At 48.8% G+C, this 19,231-nt stretch overlaps 1 protein-coding gene and 1 non-coding gene across 3 annotated transcripts in view; both read right to left on the reverse strand.

Annotated features, from left to right (window-relative positions):
* Cib4 (calcium and integrin binding family member 4) overlaps window positions 1–19,231 on the reverse strand; it is a 61,839-nt gene that overhangs the window by 30,713 nt on the left and 11,895 nt on the right. The gene's annotated exons all lie outside the window — the stretch shown is intronic.
* LOC115031166 (U6 spliceosomal RNA) lies at window positions 263–369 on the reverse strand. The gene has a single exon (XR_003836787.1). It is a non-coding gene; the product is annotated as a U6 spliceosomal RNA (small nuclear RNA).

Raw genomic sequence — 19,231 nt, forward strand, 5'->3', positions numbered from 1 at the left:
TACAAAGGCTAACTACTGAGGGGTGACAGCAGGGTGTGGGTGTGTGCTCCTGTGTTTGCAGGTGCAGACTGTTCACACATGCATGTGCCAGTCTGTGAAGGTCAGAGGGCAGCCTCAATTGTTCCTCCCATGTGCTATCAATCTTGTCTGTCTGAGACAGGGTCTCTCACTAGCCTGGGCTATGCCAAGCTAAGCAGCTGTGACTTTAGGCTAGGACTCCAGGGATCTGCCTGTCTCTGCCTTTCCAGCCCTGGGATTACAAATTAATATGCCCTGCTTCACATATCTCTGTGTCACCATTTGCCCAGGGGCTGTATGCTGATCTCTGTATCATTCCAATTTTAGCATACATGCTGCCCAGGTGAGCGCCTGGCTCTTTTGTTTTGTTTTTTTATGTGGACTCTGGGCATTGAACTCAGGTTCCAGCAGCAAACACTTTGCTGACAGAACTATCTCCCAAACTCCAAATTTCCTAGTTTTGATTGGTATGACATGATTCTGTAAAATACTGACATCAGGGAAAGTGGACTGAAAGCAGAAAACAGAGCCCACCTTCTAAATCCCATGAGAAACGGTTGCAGTAACAAACCACGTTTGGAAACAAAACTCAAGAATGTGTGAACAGAGCCGGGCAGTGGTAGTGCATGCCTTTAATCCCAGGACCTGGGAGGCAGAGGCAGATGGATTTCTGAGTTCGAGGCTAGCCTGGTCTACAGAGTGAGTTCCAGGACAGCCAGGGTTACACAGAGAAACCCTGTCTCCAACCAAAAAAAAAAAAAAAAAAAAAAAAAGCCATGTAAAAAAATGCCATTGGATGGGAGTCACACTAGCAGAAAAATAATGTAACAGAAACAGGGTCCACAGTGACTCAAATGACAGGGCAGGCACTGACAGTAAAATAACATCTGTAGCCACACTACCTATGTTTTAGAAGGTAGAGGAAGCTGGGCTCAGAGGTACACACTATAAATCCATCTACTCGGAAGAATAAAGCAGGAGATTGATTGCCTGAGCTCAGGAGTTTCACACCAGCCTGGCAACAAAGTGAGTCCCTGTCTCAAAGCAAACAAGCATTAGAAAAGAAATGATTTGTAAACTGTAATCACACATATCAAAACAAAATAAAATAAAAACAAAACAACAACAAAAGCCCCAACTTTTTTCCAGAGATAAAAGGAGGACCTAAACAGGAACAAAAATAAAATGACACCAGATTTCCTGTGTAAGCAGATCAGATGACAAGAAAACCATTGTTTAATTTTCTAGAGGACGAAATAAAGTTCTCATCCTGCTATATTCTATACCTAGCAAAGATGTCCTCCAGGCACGAGAGTTGTTTCCCCCCCCAACAAACAAAGCTGAGAGAACTTTATAGCAGCCGACTGGAGCTGGAAAAAGCATCCCAGGAAGTAACCCAGAATAAGCACAAGGAAAATACCGGAAAGAAACGCGGATCTACACAAAGGAGTGAAGAGACCAGAAATGAGAGGACAGAAGAGTCTTTTGAAGAGACAATCCACGATTCCAGGTGGAAATGTCAACATTTCTCTGCCAGTAGTAGAACAGGTAAACTGTCCCCAAAGTCATAAGGACTGTAAGACTATCAACCAACAGGATGTAATCAGTATTTTCTAGAAAGGTTTACCTATCACAGCAAATAAACATTTTTTTTTTCAAGTATATTTGGAACATTGAGCAAAATAGACCAGATTTTGAGTTAAAAAGCAAGTCACTGAATTTAAGAGGGCTTAAATCATACAAACTATGTTATTTTATCATTACTAACTAATTAGAAATCAACAATGGAGAAAACAACTCAAAAACCCACAGCAAATGAGAACATATTTTGAGCTAAGTGAAAATAAAGGCATATCAAAAGTTGTGGGCTTTTCAGTGAAAACGGTGCTTATGTGGAAGTTATGTATAGGAAAAAGGAAAAGGATAACTAAAAATAAGTCTTTACAAGATCCTTCACCTGTTGAGGAGGGCGAGCTATGGGGGGAGGGGTGTCTACAGGCCAGCGAATGCTGGAACCCTCCCACACAACTTCTGAGCTGTCTGCTCCCTGGGAAGTAGCTGCCCCAGAGGAACGGAAGAGCTTGGTGGCAGGAGCAGTGGCACGGGGGCCACAGGTCAATGGAGCTCTGTGCTCCTTGAAAGCAGAAGAGCTGGGTAGACCCTTCTGTGTGAGGTTCCTCTCCTGTGTGCCCAGCAGGAAACCCTGCTTCCTCATCTGAACCCGGAACAGCCCTTTGGCACCAGAGCAGTTTCACCAGAAGGTGGCAGTGTTAGGTCAGAACCACAGGGTCAGTTTCCCAAACCCAACACAAATGAGCGCCTGCTGTATGCAGACAGTGGCAAGGCAGACATTAGCACTCTGTGTGATGGTAAAGAAAGCAGGGCTCACAGGGAGAACTGGCCCCTGACTGTCTGCCGTAGCCTTAAAGAACCTTGCGGGCGGTTTTTGTACAGACTTTTTAAGACCTTTGGATATTTAAGTAAATCCAAAAAGATTTCTCAAAAATCATGTTCCTAAACACAGGACATGAGGGTCCCAGGGCATTACTCAGAATCCCATGCTGAGAATGCCAGCTGTCAGGGGTTCAGAAGACAGGTCAGTACTGGTGAAAATACCGCTTTATCTGTGGATATAAAGTTGCAAAGCTCATAATCTGAACTCAAGTCCTTGTAGCAAGTGTGTGTGTGAGTCCCCGAACTAGATCCTGGGGGGAGGGGGGGTGTCCCACCACGACAGGGAAGCTATATCTGCCTTTTCCATGAGGCCCCCTGCACTTAGAGATGTCTCTCCAGAAATGCAAAACGTGAGAGAAAAGTCTAAACCAGACACCGCAGCCCCCTTTATCCTCAGGGGAAGTGGAAAGTTAAGATAGACCTGAAGCCTTGCACAAGCTCCGTGATACCTCGAAGTTGCTCAGACAACCGAGGTAACTCCTGGGTGTTCAGTAGGAGGGGAGCACACAGTGTGGATTCTCTGGATGTAGGCAAGGGTTGTGTCTCCAGCTGGAAAGCAAGATTCCATCAGGGTACTCGGAAACGCATACTCTTCGAAACGTAAGAACCATTGATTTCTGCTGCCTGGGGAGATGGCTCAAGGATTGAGAGCATGTGCTGCTCTTGCAGAGGATCTGAGTTTGGTTCCCAGCACTCGCAAGTGCCCGTAACTCTACTGACATGGGGGATCCAACACCTTCGGCCTCTGAGGATAATTGTACTCATGGACACAGACAGACACACAGACATAAAATTTAAAAAATAAATAAATAAAAGGAGCTGTTTCTTTGCAGACCACAGAAACATTACCCTTGGTAGGCCACAGTTGGCTGTGGGTAATTGAAACTGTACAGGGCAATGGCCGACGAGCCAGGACTGCAGCACACAGCAAAGCATGATGGCTCGAGCCAGGACAGTAGAGTATGTGCTGAGAGGGAGGACAGACAAACAGCCTGGAAGGGAGGACCAGGAAGAAGCAGATCAGGGAAGGACTGAGGCCAGTGGAGGGATGAAGAGATGGAGGCAGATCTCTGGAGACACTGTGGAGAAGAGAAGAGACCACAGAGTGAGGCCTAGGGCTCTCTCTTGCTTCAGGCTTCTCCCAGTTCCCTGCTTTCCACAGGACAAGCAGAGCTAGAGAGAAGAGAACAGTAACAGGGCTGACCTGGGACCCTGAAGGCCCTCGGAGGCCCTGACTGTTCTGCGTGACCCTGCATGCCCATTTCAGGGGATGGGAGCTGAAACATGAGGGTGAAGAGGGATGGAGGGGTGGGAACGAGGGACAGAGGAGGGTTGGGGCGAGAACTCCTAGGTTGAAGCTTAGGCAGGTGGACACTCTTCTTCTGTGGCCAGGCCCTGGGGGGAGGGGGGTTACCCCACTAATCTCTGCCTCAAAAGTTCGCCCTTCTTAAAGGTCCTATGGAGGCTGTCTTCTGGTGACAGATGGGCTGGCAGGGACAAGCTGGGGATGTGTCCTGCCGGCAGCTGGAGGCAGATCACTGATGGAACAAATAGGCAAGCTAGGCAGTAAAAACATTAAATATTATTAAACAACTGTGGGTTCACAAGGCCTGCACCTGGCTCAGCTCCAGCAGACCAGTCTCTGCCTAGATTCCAGGCCCATAGCTATCTAATGCTTCCCTGAGGAACCTTCCAGAAGATCTTCCTGCCCTAGACCTTTCCTAAGGAAGAGCTAAAGGGGCCTGATTCTTCCGAGGCCATCCAGGACTTGGGCCTTATGCTGTGGAAGGCTTGGGACACAGTGAACCAAGAAGAGGTTCTGGACGTATTAAATAATATTTAAGACTCAGTATAATGAAAACAGCAAAAACAAGCTCTGTGACTTTGGGTAGACCACAGGGCCTCTCCATTTCCCCATCTATAAAAGGGGCAGACTAAGAACTTTGTTCATAGGTTTTTATGCTGTTTGAATGAGACCATATGTGTTATCTGGTACACAGGCCACTGATAAACGTTCTATAGTGTTATCAGCCCAGCCCACTTGGCCAGCCTGCCATCAGTATCATGTTCGACCTGCCACAGTAGAGAAGTGTGCGGTTTTACGCTCCCACCAAGCCTGTTTCCCACGCCAGGATGCCAGGATGCAGCTCCTGGTTTCAAACCTGCCTGTGCACTGTTTCACTCAGCAGTTGCAGTGGAGGTACGCACTTGTTGCGGGCCTAAGGGGAGCTTTAACAGGAATCCCAGTTCCTTAAGTACAGTGGTCCTTCTGAGTCTCTGTGTGGCCAATGGTCAGACAATACAGAAGTCCTCGGTGACCGTCAAAACACCAAGAAACAGCAGGCAAGAGTTAGGATGTCCTTGGGCTGTCTCCACTGGTGGTTCCTGTCCCTACCAGGACCTTTCATCCAGCAAGGACGTACAGAGCTACAGGCATGGGAAAGTCACCCTGCACAGGACAGACACCCATCTGAAAACTCAGCTTCAGCCCACCACCAAACTTCCTTTTCCCCCTTCTATGCGGCTACTGTTGGGCCTTACAAAGGCACTGTGTTTAATCACACAGGTATCCTGCTCCCCATGGCTCCTTACACCTCCGACAGACTGTCTCTCCTGCAAACAGACCCTCCAGCTGCCATCCCTCCTCCTTTCTTTGCAATGTTTGCCACATTCAGTAAATAAATGCATTTCTGATGAAGACTCTTCTGCCTGGAGCCCCCAGTAAAGTGCTGGGCTTGTGGGAAAGGCTATGCAGTTCAATGCTGTATCTTTGCCATTTCGTCTCATGGGGACACAATTACCACCCACATTGTGAAGCTGCTGGTCCTAGGAGGGTGGGCTCTGCGGGTGAGACAGCCTTCTGCTCGGAGGGCCTGCCTGGGAACAGCAGCTACTGCTTAAGAGGAGGGTGTGAGGCAGAGCAGGGAGGCCAGATGGAAAAGACAGAGAGAGGAAGGGAGGGTCGAATGGATGCAAGCCTGCTCTGGAGCCACCCGACCGCTCCCCGGCTTTCTGGGTTAGTGGTTACTACAGGGCTAGCCAAGGCAATGTTTGTGAATCTCTGCTAAGAGGACAAGTGTTTGTTTGGATTAATGTAAAGTGGATGCAGAAAGAACAGGAGAGGCAAGAGCCCCTGGTCCTTATGCCCCCTCCCCAGAGAGACACAGGAAAGGCGAGGAGGAAGCCAGGCCATGTACTCCACAAAGTGAGGAGAGTGGTTCACAGCCACAAACTCCATGTCTCTGCTGGTCCTGTCCAGAGCAGGTTGCGACTCTGGGTGCAGAGATGGCGTCTCTGTGTTAGCACTGTTGCTGTTGCATGGTGAGTTGAATGAGGACAGTTCCTAGGGCACAGGCTGAGAGCTTAATGACAGTTTCTAAGAGTTTCTGGAGAAAATACAAACAAAGCCCAGGGTAGCCAATATAAAAGTCATTTACGGTGCACTCTGCACCTGCAGTTCACAAGCAGGAGTCTAAATACTAGGAGGAAGCCAGCTGCCTGAGGCCAGCCTGGATGGAGGACCCTTGGGAAGTTTCCAGAACAGGCCTTTTGCTGCCCGGGGAATTGTTGGTCTGCTGTCAGTAGCAGAGCTAGTCTAGGTACCTCTCAGAGCATCCAGATGCGGGCAGCGCTGCTTTGCAGCTCACTGAAGTCACCTGACCCAGGGCATCTTGGGAGCCATGTCACCGCCAACTCTGTAAGATGTCGGTGTCTGTATCACAATATCTATTCTGCCCTCTCTGTAAGTCAACAAAGAAAAATGGAAGTGTGCTAGCCAAGGTGGCCCGTGCCGATAACCTCCACCCCGGGAAGATGGATGCAGGAGAACTTTCATAAGTTGGAGGTTAGCCTGGCCTGCAGAGTGAGCCTTGCCCCAAAATAAAACTCAAATTAAAAAAAAAAAGTAAAATTCAGATTGTTCCCTAGTCCTCAATGGAAAATAGCCCTTCCAGATGCCTGTATTTATTTGCGTTTGATTTCACTTTTGATTGTGTCTGTGTGTGTGTGTGTGTGTGTGTGTGTGTGTGTGTGTTTTGGAGACAGAGTCTCACGAATCCTTGCAGGTCTTGAGCCTCAGATGTTCTTGAGAGTCTTATGACCTTGCCTGCACTTCCCAAGTGCTGCGATCATAGGTGTTTGCTGCCACACCAGCTCTCTCTCCACTTTGCCTCATGTTCTATGGCTCTCTAAACACCATGAGGTATGAATCTAAGAAAGGACTTTTCAGTACAACATCTGAAGCCCCAACTTTTTATCCTTTTTTATCCTTATCCTGGGGTCACTATCCTACTCCCACCAAGCTGGTCTTGATCATTGGTGTCTTTAGTTTTCTATTGCTGCAATTAAATGCCACGACCAAAAGCAACTTGGTGGTAGGGAGGGTTTATTTTCATTATACAGCACCAGTCTTTCAGGGAAGTCAGAAACCCAGGGGCAGGAGCTGATGCAGAGGTCATGGAGGGGCGCTGCTTACTGGCTTGCTCCCCATGGCTTGCTCCGTTTGCTTCTTTATACACTCCAGGGCCACCTGCCCAGGGGGTGGTCCTGCCAAATCAATCGCTAATTAATAAAATGTTTCGTAGGCCTGAGTACAGGCCAAGCTTTCAAGGACATTTTTCTCACGTGAGAGTCCCCCTTCTCAGATAATTCCAGCCTGTGTTGAGTTAACAGAAAACAGTCTGCACACTAAGGGCCCAGGCAGCCACGAGGCATCTCTATCCAGGTGTTAATTGACACCTGCTGTTGGCTCAGACCTCTGGGTACTTTGCCATCTCCATTCTCCTGTTGGCCCAAGAAAAACAAGGAAAAGAAGGTGTACCTTTTTAAAGGTTTACATGCTAGGCCCTGCCCGACTCAGAGATCCCACCATTGCTTTACCACAACCCCGGCAGTAGCTATGAGCAATTGTCTTGAACATGAAAATCTCTGACCCATCTTTCCCAGCATGTTCTGGAAGGTGCGTGGAGGTGTCAAGCTGAGCCTCAAAACAAGTCCTGGCACCATCTCATGGAGGACCAGGGAAGAAGTGGCAAGTGTCCAGTGGGTGCCAGCATTGGGTACAGTGGGCAGTTGAGCTAATCTGTCACATACAAACATACGGTTCCTGAATCTTTTCCTCTAGATCAGGACTAGCTAGACAGTGGCATAGCAGGCTTAGGTGGGGGATGTAGGTTACACTGTAAACGTGTTAAAGTTGTGGATTCCAGCCCAGTGCTGGGGTCCTGTTAGCACAGCACACCTGAGGATGTTCTTGTTCACTGTGTCCTCACGAAAGCATGGAGAAAATGGGTCAGAGACTGCAAATACAGAGCTAGGGATCGACAGCCCACGTGCAGAGTGACCTTTTGCAGTGATAGCCACTTGAAGGACAAGTCTCTAGCAGCATGCTATAGAGTTCTATCTTTTCACGTTGATTTGATTTGAGACTATTTAAACACCCCAGTTTTTCATCTCGTGCTACTCCCTGCAAGGCACAAATGTTTTCCCATGATGCTACACAGCCGATGCAATTTTCATTTTAATGGCTACTTTGTTCTAATCTCTGGAGTGGACTGCCCTGGCTATTCACTGCCTCCAAGGAGAAACTGGATGTCTAGACTCAGAAAATAATGCCCCCCAAAATGAAGAAAATAACACATAAGGATGTTTACTGTGATGTTATTTATAGTAGCAGAGAAATAACTAACCCCTGGAAAGAGTGCTACTGCTCGGCCATGGAGAAAGGGCTTGTCTGGTCAATTAGAACCCAATGCAATTATGCAGCCATCAGACCACAATCACGTCAGCTATTCAGCAACATGAAAAAAGCATTTATGCCTAATGGGGAGGAAAAAAACGCAAAATAAAATTGTGTCTAGGTACATCTACCATGTTGTGAAATTAAGCTAGGCCAGGGCAAAGACAACAAGAGAGAATGTTTAAAAATGGAGATGTTAGGTTGTAGCAATGGATGCCAACGAATGGCTTTTTAAAAAACTGTTTTACAGACACTCTTAACAATAAATAAAAAGCAAACCAGAAAACAACAAGTGCGCTGAGAAGGATGAGGGCTGGGTAAGCAAGCCCACTTCCTCCCCAGTGGTTCTATATGGTTTTGTTTGTTCATAAGCAAAGGCCCTGCTCAGGCAGGGCTGACCTCCAGACCCAGGAAGATGCTGGTGGCCCCTCTGTTGTAACTGTCCTGGCAGGAACAAAGGTACTTTGAAGAGATACTTGGCTTCCTCCCTTTGGCTATCATGCCATCAAAAGAATAGAATCTAATAAATTAGAATTTCTCCCAAAGGCCTTCTGATGGTTTGTATATGCTCGGCCCTATTAGATGGGAGTGGCACTATAGAAGGTATGGTCCTGTTGGAGTAGGTATGTCACTATGGGTGTGAACCTGTAAACCAGCCCTGATTAAATGTTGTCCTTATAAGAGTTGCTTTGGTCATGGTGTCTGTTCACAGCAGTAAAACCCTAAGTAAGACAGGCCTCATGCTGGGGTAGGGGTTGGGGTCTAAGGCCTGGTGCCAGACAGAGGGTAGCTTATCTTTTAGATGGAGATTTGACAGTTTTGACAACTTATCCAACCGTCTTGCAGAAGAAAAGGAGCTGAAGCAAGCATGGTCAGCCCCATGTTTTGACCAGCCTGCTTCTTGCTCTGTTTAAGCTTGAGTCTTAAGAGCTTGCTTGTTCTGATTCCTAATGTGGCTGCATTGAACAAGTCTCCTCTCCCTGATTTTCACTATTATTTGTGTCTTTCATTGGAATATTGAGGCAGGGCAGGCAAGCCTGGCTTGTTAGAACTGCTAGGCTTGAAGCTTTGGACCCTGAAATTTCTGGTAGCATTGTAAGTGTGGCAGCCAGAACTGGAGTCCTGCTGAGAAGAGTTTGGTGACAAGGGAAGGTCATTGAAACATGACCCACTTCTGTCATTTGTATCTCAGGGCATTTGGACCAGTTAGCAGTTCTGGTGTGGTTTTCCACAGTGCTCCGGGGACCTTTCCTGGGCCTTTGCTAATCTACTCCTCACAATGCCCCCCCAGGAAGACACAGTCTCTCTTCATTTTCCCATGGCTCCTGGTACTCAGGGCCCTTTGCAAAGACAAGGCAACTCAAGAAAGAAGTATGGACCATATCATCTGCTGGCCTGAGCCTGGGCGGTTCTTCCTGTCCCGTTTGCCTGGGAAAGAAGAGGCCAGGGCAGTTTGTGGGGCAGAGCTCTGCTTTCTAGAGAGGAAGCCAGTCCACGCCCCCACAGCTGATTGCCAGCGGTTTCTCTGGCTGCCCCTGTGGGCATCGGTTCATGGGAGTTATGGGGCAGGACAAAGGCTCTGTGGACAGCAGTTGGGGACAGTGTGAAGTAGAACCCTTTAGCCACCTCCAGAGAGAAGGTGGACATGTCTGATGGGAAAGTTCTCTGCCACCCGAGGAGCTGTATCACAGTCACAGGTACTCTATTCATCCTCTGATCAGCATAGATGAGCTACCACCTACCTCAGGCACTTGCTCTCAGGCAGAGTAAGGAAAAGGCTGCCCTCTCTCCCAGAACCTAGCTGGGCTCAGAGTGCAGGACTATCTGAGATCACCTTTGCCCCACGTCTCAGCTCCAACTGCCAGGCCAGCTGTAAGGCACCTGCCCTCCTGGTCCCTGGCCCCTGGCCCCTGGCGCCTGGAGCCTGGAGCCTGGAGCCTGCTCCCTGCAGGACATCAGGCAAATCATATGGTTATGGGCCCAAGCCTGTCTTCTGGCAGAATACTGTAATTTTGAGTCCTTCCTTGTGACTTTTTGGGGACACCTACTTCTCTCCAGTAATTTTGTGTAAAATGGGAAATGGCCCCCTACGCTGTGGTCATGCCTTCCCTCTCCGGCTATTCCTCTAAAACCACTGACCCCCAAATCCCGTTCCCTTTCCTGGAACACCTCTCATCCAGTCAGGATGAATCCCTCTGAGGTGGGATGAGATGTTACCATTTGATCTGGTTTTCAGACAGAGCAAACTGAGGTGTGACACAGGCTGCCAGTTAAAGGGTCAGAATACAAAATGGCAAGCCTGAGTTCTTGGCAAATCTCAGGCAGTGCCAGTATTTAACAGAGGGCTATGGGCCTTCTGAAAGAGGCTGAGGTCAGAGCCAAAAATGGGAGAAACCCCCAGAAGGTCCCTTCATAGCTGAGCCCATCCCTCCCTCTGTGTAGGGACATGTGATCAATAATAGCACAAGGCAGGTGGTATGGTCCCTCCCTCTCACATCACACTCAGGCCCCCGGGAAGCCCTTCAGTGCTGCAGGGCGTCTAGTCCCCATGGAGGTGGCAACAGGCAGAGGGTCAAAAACCCTGGGAACAGGGCCCTGGCAGGCCCAGCCAGCAGCTCGTTAGGAAGCCTGAGGGGAAAGGGGGCTGCATGAGGAACAAAGTTGTTTATTTTTTCTATTTTTAAACCAGTCTGAGGTCTCTGGGGGTACAAATGAAGTTATCAGTAAAGACATGAGGGGAATAGCCTCCAGCCATCGGTTTGAGAAGGCCCTGGGGACCAGCACTCTTGAAAAGCTGAAGGGGGCTTATTTGTCTTGTACTCTGAGGGCAGGATAAGGCCTGGAGTGCTGGACAAGCAAGTCTCCAGGCCCAGAGGTTCCCTCCTTAGGCCCTTAGCTGCTTTTTCCCTCAGTACTTCTGGGAAGACTTACAGTGGGCCCAAGTCTTACAGTAAAGAGAGTTTCAACTGTATGTCATCTTCACACAGGAAGGAGACTTTGCATAGACAGAACACACACATACACTGATACACACACATACATACATATACACACACACATACATACATATATACATACATACATACATACACACACACACAGAGGCAATATACATATACACACAGGCAACACACATATACATATACACATACATACACATATACACATATACATACACACATACATACACATACACACATATACATACGCATACATACACATATACATACACACATACATACATACACACATAGGCAGTACACATATACACACAGGCAACACACACACACACACACAAGAACTATACTTGTCTTAGCCTGGTCACAGGATGCCCCTGCCACCTTAGATACCTGGGACAACCCTTCCTCCGAGAAGCCTCCCATTCCTCCAGCCTTTCTAGTAGTGCTTATGCCAACCTAACTCAAAAACCTCTCACGGGGTGGGGAGGGGAGGGTCAGCAAACACAGTGGTATATGCAATGTCACAGGGTCCTTCCATGAACCTACAGAGAAGATACATGGCTTCCAGTGCTTTGTCCAGAAGCCATTTTCCCCCATAACACCAATTGCCTCGTAGGGCCTCACAGCATAGAGAATCTGTTCTGCCCTTGGAAACGGAGCAATCATGAATCATGATGGAATCAGTTAAGGGCATGGCTGGGAAAAACCTTCAGGAAGTGCTTGCTAATTGGGAAAAGGCAAGGATGGTTAGACCCTGACCACACACTCTGATTTGAATTCTGGTCTTTGCTGGATTCTAGCTGGGTAACTGTGGGCAGGTCCCTTAGTGACTCCAAACACCAATTTACCCCTCTCTGGAGACAGAAGCAGAGAATTATTCCCCGGGGTGGAGTGACGCTAGAATAAAATGTAACATTCGAGGAGACCAGAAAAGGCCCAGCTCTGTGCAGTTGAGGCATTTACCTCTCCAGCCCAGCCCCAGGAGGGGGGAAAGACAGACTGCGCAATTGCATCAGATGGGTTGTGGGAGCTTCTATCCATTACCCTCTTCTTGGGGCCACTCGCTGGCTATAGGACACCAAACTCTCTCCAGGAAGGGAGGGAACAGTGTCCCTTGGTATCTCCTATCTCCAGCGGAGGAAACCCAGCTGAGAAAGGCTGACACTAGAACCCGGCCCTTTCTTTCACCCTTCCCAAGTTTTTCTGGCTATCCGGTGAAAGTGAATCCACTTAAAAGATGAAGAAACTGAGGCCTGGGAACCAGTGAAATACCCAAAACTGCAGAGAGCCTGTGTCAAGGCCAAGCCGGGGCGTCAGACCCCATCCCTCTGCGGCTGCTCAGCCCAGAACAGAGACGGCCTCCCACAGTACTGAGCTTTTTCCGAAACAAACCCCTTAATTCTTTGGCTGAATGTCTAAATAAGGATTTTTGCCAATTCCAAGCCCTGCTAACTGATGAAGTTGTCAGAAAAAAGATCTAATGATGCTTGAAAATGCAGGGAGTGAGCCAGCTGCCAAATTGCCCTCCTAGCTCCGACATCAGGGAGCCGGGACCCTCCCACTGGGGCCGGGGCGGGGCCTTGGGGAGCAAGACTTGGATGGCTGGGACTGCTGACTCCAGTCTTCCTTCCCACTGATGAGCTGCTCAAACCCTTTGATCTTCCCAGCTGCAAAGGAGGGTACCACTTCCATCTCGAAGTTACCTTGTAGAAATGGGGTGGTGGGTGTGCTAGCCCTGTTGGGCACAGCTCAGGTCGACTGTTGGGGGCTGGGCTAGAGCAGCCAGCAGGCCTGAGCTCTGCCTAGTGGCCCAGTGCCTTGCAGCCCTTGAGGGAGCAGAGAACTGAGCTTGCGGGTTCCATCTGGAGAGGCAATGGGTCTCTGGTCGACCCCTAGTATTTATTTATCTCTGAGATAAATCCAGCTGCTTGTTTTGGATGTGTGAAAAACCCCAAGTGACCCCAGGCCCCTGGAGTGGGGCTTCAGGGGGAGCCTGGGAGCCCAGAGGGCTCTTTGTTCTCTCTGTCTTTCTCAGTGGAACATTTGTCCCACTCAGGAGTCTGGGTACTAGGGGTGGAGCCCAGTCTGGGGACTTGAAAATCAGACAATTCCCAGACCTGCCCTAGGAGCCAGAGAAACAAGGTGCTAAGGGCAGGAGGAGCCCAGCCATCATACAGAGATCTACATAGCAGCCCCACCAACACAGAGTCACACGAGTGTGACCTTCTGCACTAGACTGCATCCTACAGAGTGTGTCAGCTATTGCCCAGGCCAATAGCTTTCCCATGCTTTCTGCTCTCAACGCACATGTGTACACACTCACTTTGATGCCATCTTCTGTAGGAGACAAAGGAAAGCAAGTGAGGGGAGGGGGCTGGATGGCATCCGACTACCTGACTACTCAGTTTCCTTGTCTATAGGAGAAGGAGGCACCCAAGTCTTTCACAGAGTGAGATTCAAACAAGGCAGACTGTGAAACAACCCAAGCCAGGGCAGCGGGCAGGCCTAGGTGGCTAAGTGCTGGGATTGTTGCACCCAGAAAATCCTTTGCTGTTTTTTTTTTTTTATAGCATGCCAGGAAAAATAGCTGAGGATGACGGGGGCTCAGGACAGTGGCCTAAATACAGACTGAGGATTAATCCCGGGCCCAGCTGTCCCCTCCTGCTGCTGCTGAGTTCACTCAGTGGCACTTGAGAGGTTGTCTTGGGTGATAGGACGTTCTGTCAGCTCTTCATCTAGGGACCCCCTAATAATGTGTTCCCTCAGGGTGTGGAGGAGTTCTGAAGAGAGAGAGTAGCTATAGCTTCAACTTGGGAAGGGAGATGGGGGCTGCCATCCTGTGTGTCCCCTCTTATCTGCCAACCTCGGCTTCTTCATCTGTGCAAGCGCAGTGGCAGCCGTGAGATAGTTGTGAGCACATCGATTGCTAAATGGTCAGGGAGACCCTCGGCGTCCAGGCACAGTCTCCCTCCCACCCAAGTTTCCCCAGAGGACTGATGAAATCATTCATACCTGTGCCATCTCCCATGGAAAAGGAAACCACGGACCCACAGGCCCCTTCTGGTTCGGGACTCAGCAGGACTGAATGAGGCTTCCACTTGCAGACTTTCCCCTAGGCTGAGGATCCTAGCCTATCTTGGGGTAGACATCCAGCCGGGCAGGGTGCACTAGAAAAGTCTATGTGCAGGTTCCCTGGGTATCCAGTCAATGCCCCAGCCTAGACCTAGGACATATTAAGAAGCTTCCCTGGCCTGATGGGCAGGGTATGTTGCCCTGAGACACGCCCAGCCCCCAGAAAACCTTTCCCTTGGCCTCCCAAGGAGTGAGAAAGAACACCTTTGGAGAATGTCTGTCTAAGTTGTGTCTGTCTAGAGCTGTCTAGGATGAGCCACACCCACAAGAGCAGTTATAAGACTACTGGGGCACCAGTTGGGCACTAAGATCTAGAATCTGAGCTCTGCAAAGATGGGGTGGTTTATGACCCCATTCTCTGCTCGGAGCTCCCCAACGAGAGGCTCTGTAAAGCTGGAGGTTGCCCACAGTGCACAGTCAGCCACTGGTGGTAATAACCGGCTTGTAGGAGGTGAAAGGACTATATGTGTACTCCTCTGTACCGGGCATTACACACACACACACACACACACACACACACACACACACACACACACTAGTCTCTCATCCATGGTTCCCCCTCTCTGACAGTGAAAAGCAGAGGACAGGACAGCAACATTCTGTAGGGGCCTTGGGCAGCACCCGCCTGAGCATAAAGGAGGGTCCCAGTAGCCTGCAGGGTATCTGGTGTGAGTGTGGGAATAAGAACCATACGGGCAGGGGACTCTAAGGACACCGAAGTGGGGCATTCGGCAGGTGCAGAGTCAAGAGGAGGAGACAGAAGTCGGCGAGACAGCTGCCATGTGTGGGAGATGCCGGGGTGACAGTAGGGTTGGTGTTTGTGATATTTTGTTTTACCCAGGAGCAATGAACACTTGCACCTAGCCTCACACCCTCTGGCGCTCACTGCAGTGGAAATAAAAGGATCTCTTGGAGATACAAGTAAACCCAGAACACCAGCAGGGAACAGCAGTCAACAGGCACACCTGCAGGGAAGAGGATGGATGGATTGTGAGTGAATGCTAGAGAGTCAGAAATCAGGACTGAGCCCACAATCGGAACGGTGACAATGGCCGGCTCTCTATGGGCTCTGGGTCTGCACACTCTCTTAGTGCTGAGAATAGGGGCAGCTTACATGGAGGGCTGCTGGCAAGGGTTTCAGAGTGTTTAGAATTCGGGAGCCTTTACACTGAATGCTGAGGGACTGCCTTGTCTCCAGTCTTACCAAAGATAGGGAAGCTTTTCTCTTGTGAGAGGCAATTAGCACCTTTCTGGGGGACACCAGACACCACTAAAGACTGAGAACTGAACAAATAAGTGAATGTTAAACTCAGACCCATGCAGTCTGTTTCTCAACTTGGCTCTGGGATGCTGGCTCACAGAACACTCCAGTGCTTCTAGGGAATCCTCAAAAAAAAAAAAAAAGTACCCCCTCAGCTCACTCTCCATTGGCACTCCAGTAGACAGACACCACCCACGGGCTCAAGCTTTGAAACAGTATTTTTGGCAACCTTTCACACTCTTCATTATGAGCAAATAATTACCAGATATCCAAGGAAGGCCTTTGGCATGAAAGGCAAGGACTCTCGGCAGCAAAGTTCTTCAAAGGAAGATCAGAGAAGATGTGCATGCGCGAGAAGCAGGAGGCTGTGACTACGAGAGAGGTGGAGAACACAGGTGCGCTCCTGGAAGTCAGATGCTTAAGAGGAAGACTGAAAAGCTCATTGTAGTAGAAAGATAGAAGTCGAAGAAGCCTAGAAAGAAGAGATGAGGGCTGGAGAGCTGGCTGAGCCGGCAAGTGTCTGCAGAGCAAGCGTGAGCGATTGAGTTTGAGTCTCAGAAGCCAGACATGGTGGCATGTGCTTTGTAATCCCAGCTCTGGGGAGATGGAGACAGGCAGATCCCTGGAGCTTGCTGGACAGCTAGCCCATACCTATGGGTAACTCCCAGATCAATGAAAGACAAACCAGGTGAGGGCTCAGAGATGGTTTAGTGGGTAAGGGTCTTTTGTACTGCAAGCATGTCTGCCTGAAATTGAACCCCCAGCTCCTGTGTTAAAAAGCCAGGCATGGCTGTGTGTGCCTGTAACCCCAACACCAGGATGCCAATGAATGAGAGAGACAACGTTTTCGGGAAGAAAGTGAACATTAATGAAGAAATAACAGCAAAAGGATGAACACACCACAATGAGGAAACAGAAAGGCTTTGGATTTCTCATTAACAACAGTAAAAGCTAAAAATGCAGTCAAGTAATACTTTTCAAATCCTGAAGATAAACGGTTTCCAATCTATAATCCAATTTCATCGAAATGCTCAGTCGAGTGTGAAGGGAAAAGGAGGATGATTTCAGACGTATGAGGGGTCCAAACACTTACCTCCCAGGATTCCTTATCAGCAAGCCACTAAAGGATGTGTCCCACCAAGGCCAGGGGAGCCAAGGGAGAAGCACACAACTCCAGTGAGATGCGGGAAGACTCTGAAAGGACCACGAGGTGATGTTACCTGAGATGCTCGCACATTCTGGGTTCAATGTGCAACCCTGTCCCGACTACAGCAATCATAAGGGCCAAGAAAAACTGCCTAGGAAAATGAAACGTGCAGAAAACCCACCCTTCTGAACACTCTCAGAGATTTAGACAACTGGTGGAGCCCCGGTGGTGAGTTAATGATATGTACAAAGAAAACTAAACAAAAACAATTATTATATCCAGAAAAACAGTAACAAGGAAAGTGCAGAGAGGAAAACTCTGCACATCTGACTTCACAGCTCAGCTTGGAACGGGGCATACAACCATCCTGCAGAAACTCTTGCTAATGGTCTGGATACAATGGTCCCCCATCTCTGCTCACTGAAGGAGTCTAATCCCCCAAAGCTTTATGTTAATGGGTAGAAACTCCATTTTACTGCAGTGCACAGAAGTGAGGCTTTTGGGAAGTGGCTGGGTCAGATAAACTCACTCGAGTGGGGCTCTTGTGAGTGAATTCTAGTGGCTTTAAAAAAGGAGAGGGAAAGAGAGTTATTCTCGTGACCCTGCTGTGATGTGCACAGCCATGGGGGAAGCCCCTCATTGCAGCCTACAGCTTCCAAGATTGAACTAAATCAATTGAACTAAATCAAGTTCATTTCTCAGTAAAGTCGCCTGCTGTAAGCATCTTTATTAAAAATAGCCAAAACCTGACTATCTAACACCAGATTTTCCTTTACTTAAAATTATTCCATCACTACACTGGGAAGTTAAGAGGCAGGGGTGGGTGGGTGGGGCAGAGAGGGATGTCATGGGGGCTAAACCCCTCTAAGAGGAAGTCTAGGGCTGAGGTTCCAGCAGAACAATCTAAAGGTCACCTTGTAGTTGGGGGTGGGAATGGGCAGAGAGAGGCTGGAGACAGGCTGGCTAGGGGGCAGGCCTTTGCCCCACCCTTTTCCTTGAGACCACTCTATTTTCTCTCAGGCGTTGCCAGCCTCATCCCAGGTGACACAGAGACATGGGGCCAGGAAACCAGAAACCCGAGTCACTCCGTGGCACACTCACAGTGTTTACAGAAAGCGAGATGGTTATTTACAGGAAGAGAAACACTGAGCTAATTGACTTTTAAAGACATCAAATACAGCAGACAAACAGAGCACCAACCCCACATGGAAAAGGGGCACAGTGTCCCAACCCGTAGGCGCCTTTGTCCACAGACTTTTCCGGTTATTTCTGCCACCCGGAACCTTCTCATGCCTTGCTCTCCAAAGCACAGGCCTGCTTTTTTTTTTTTTTTTTTTTTTTCATGACGAAACACAAAGTAAGAAAACCAAACTTCATTATTCAGAGATTATCCAAGTGCCCTAACTAAGCCATACCTGTCCCTAAAGTTCCCTGAGGCCCCCTTCTCCAAGCCTGTCTCAGAAAAGGTCTGGGCAGTGAATCACAAGGCTCCCATTCCTGGGCTGCAAGGTTCTGCTTGTCCCAGATTGGGCAGAGGCTGGAAAGGACACAAGTGTAGCCTTAGGTCCGGCCTGAGGCCAGCAACATGGCTGATGACAACTGATAATAACGAGAGATAAAGACTAAAGGTGTGTATGAGTGTGTGTCATCTGTATGTGTGTGCGTGTCTGTATGTCTCTCACTCTGTGTATGTGAATGTGTGTGTCTCTGTGTGTGTGTATGTGAATGTGTGTGTGTTTAATTAATTTATTTTTGGTTGTTTTGAGATAGGCTTTCATGTAGTCCAGCCTGGCCTTGAACCCCCCACCATTCCCCTGCTTCCAGCTTCCAGCTTCCAAGTGATGAGATTACAGCATGCATTATCAGGCCTGGCTAAAATTTACAATTTTAACAGTGAATTGATGGTGATTATGGGAGACATAATTTTTAAAATGTCCTTACTTGGAAAAATTGAAGGTCCGTATCTGTAGTCTCTGCTCAAAATAAACTTCAGCTTTGGAGTAGAGAGTCTGGGACACACTGTGGCATGTGATCCCAAAGAGAACAAGACCCACCCCAGAGCCAGAACTACGGATCCGAGGGATTATGTAGTCCAGTCTCCCTTTGGTACCAAGTATATGCCAGAATATGCCTGCCAAGGGCCTCCTGGCATGCCCTGCTTGGTCCTTTTGGGTAGCGGGGAGCTCACTCCTTGTGTAGAAAATATCTTCTTGTATTGTTGAAAATGTACACAGTCCTTGGACAGCTCCACATCTGCCCACACTTTCTCACTCTTTGACCTTCTCCATTCTTGTATTTCAATCCTTTCATGTTGGTTTCCCACCTTGCTCTACACCTGAGGGCCTGGAATGCTACTTAGTGGAGACCATGTAGCACTGGCTGAATGATTTAAAAAAAAAAAAAAAAAAAACCTTCACTCAGTGGCCAGTTCTTCCTCCCAGTCCCTGGGCCTCATCTCTGAGGCAGCCTGACCCTTAGAGCCTGTCCTGTCCCAGACAGAAGGGAAGGTGTGCCCTCACTGA

This window comes from Mus caroli, unplaced genomic scaffold (genome assembly GCF_978045245.1).
Source record: "Mus caroli unplaced genomic scaffold, Mus_caroli_1 scaffold_4, whole genome shotgun sequence".
Lineage (NCBI taxonomy): Eukaryota > Metazoa > Chordata > Mammalia > Rodentia > Muridae > Mus > Mus caroli.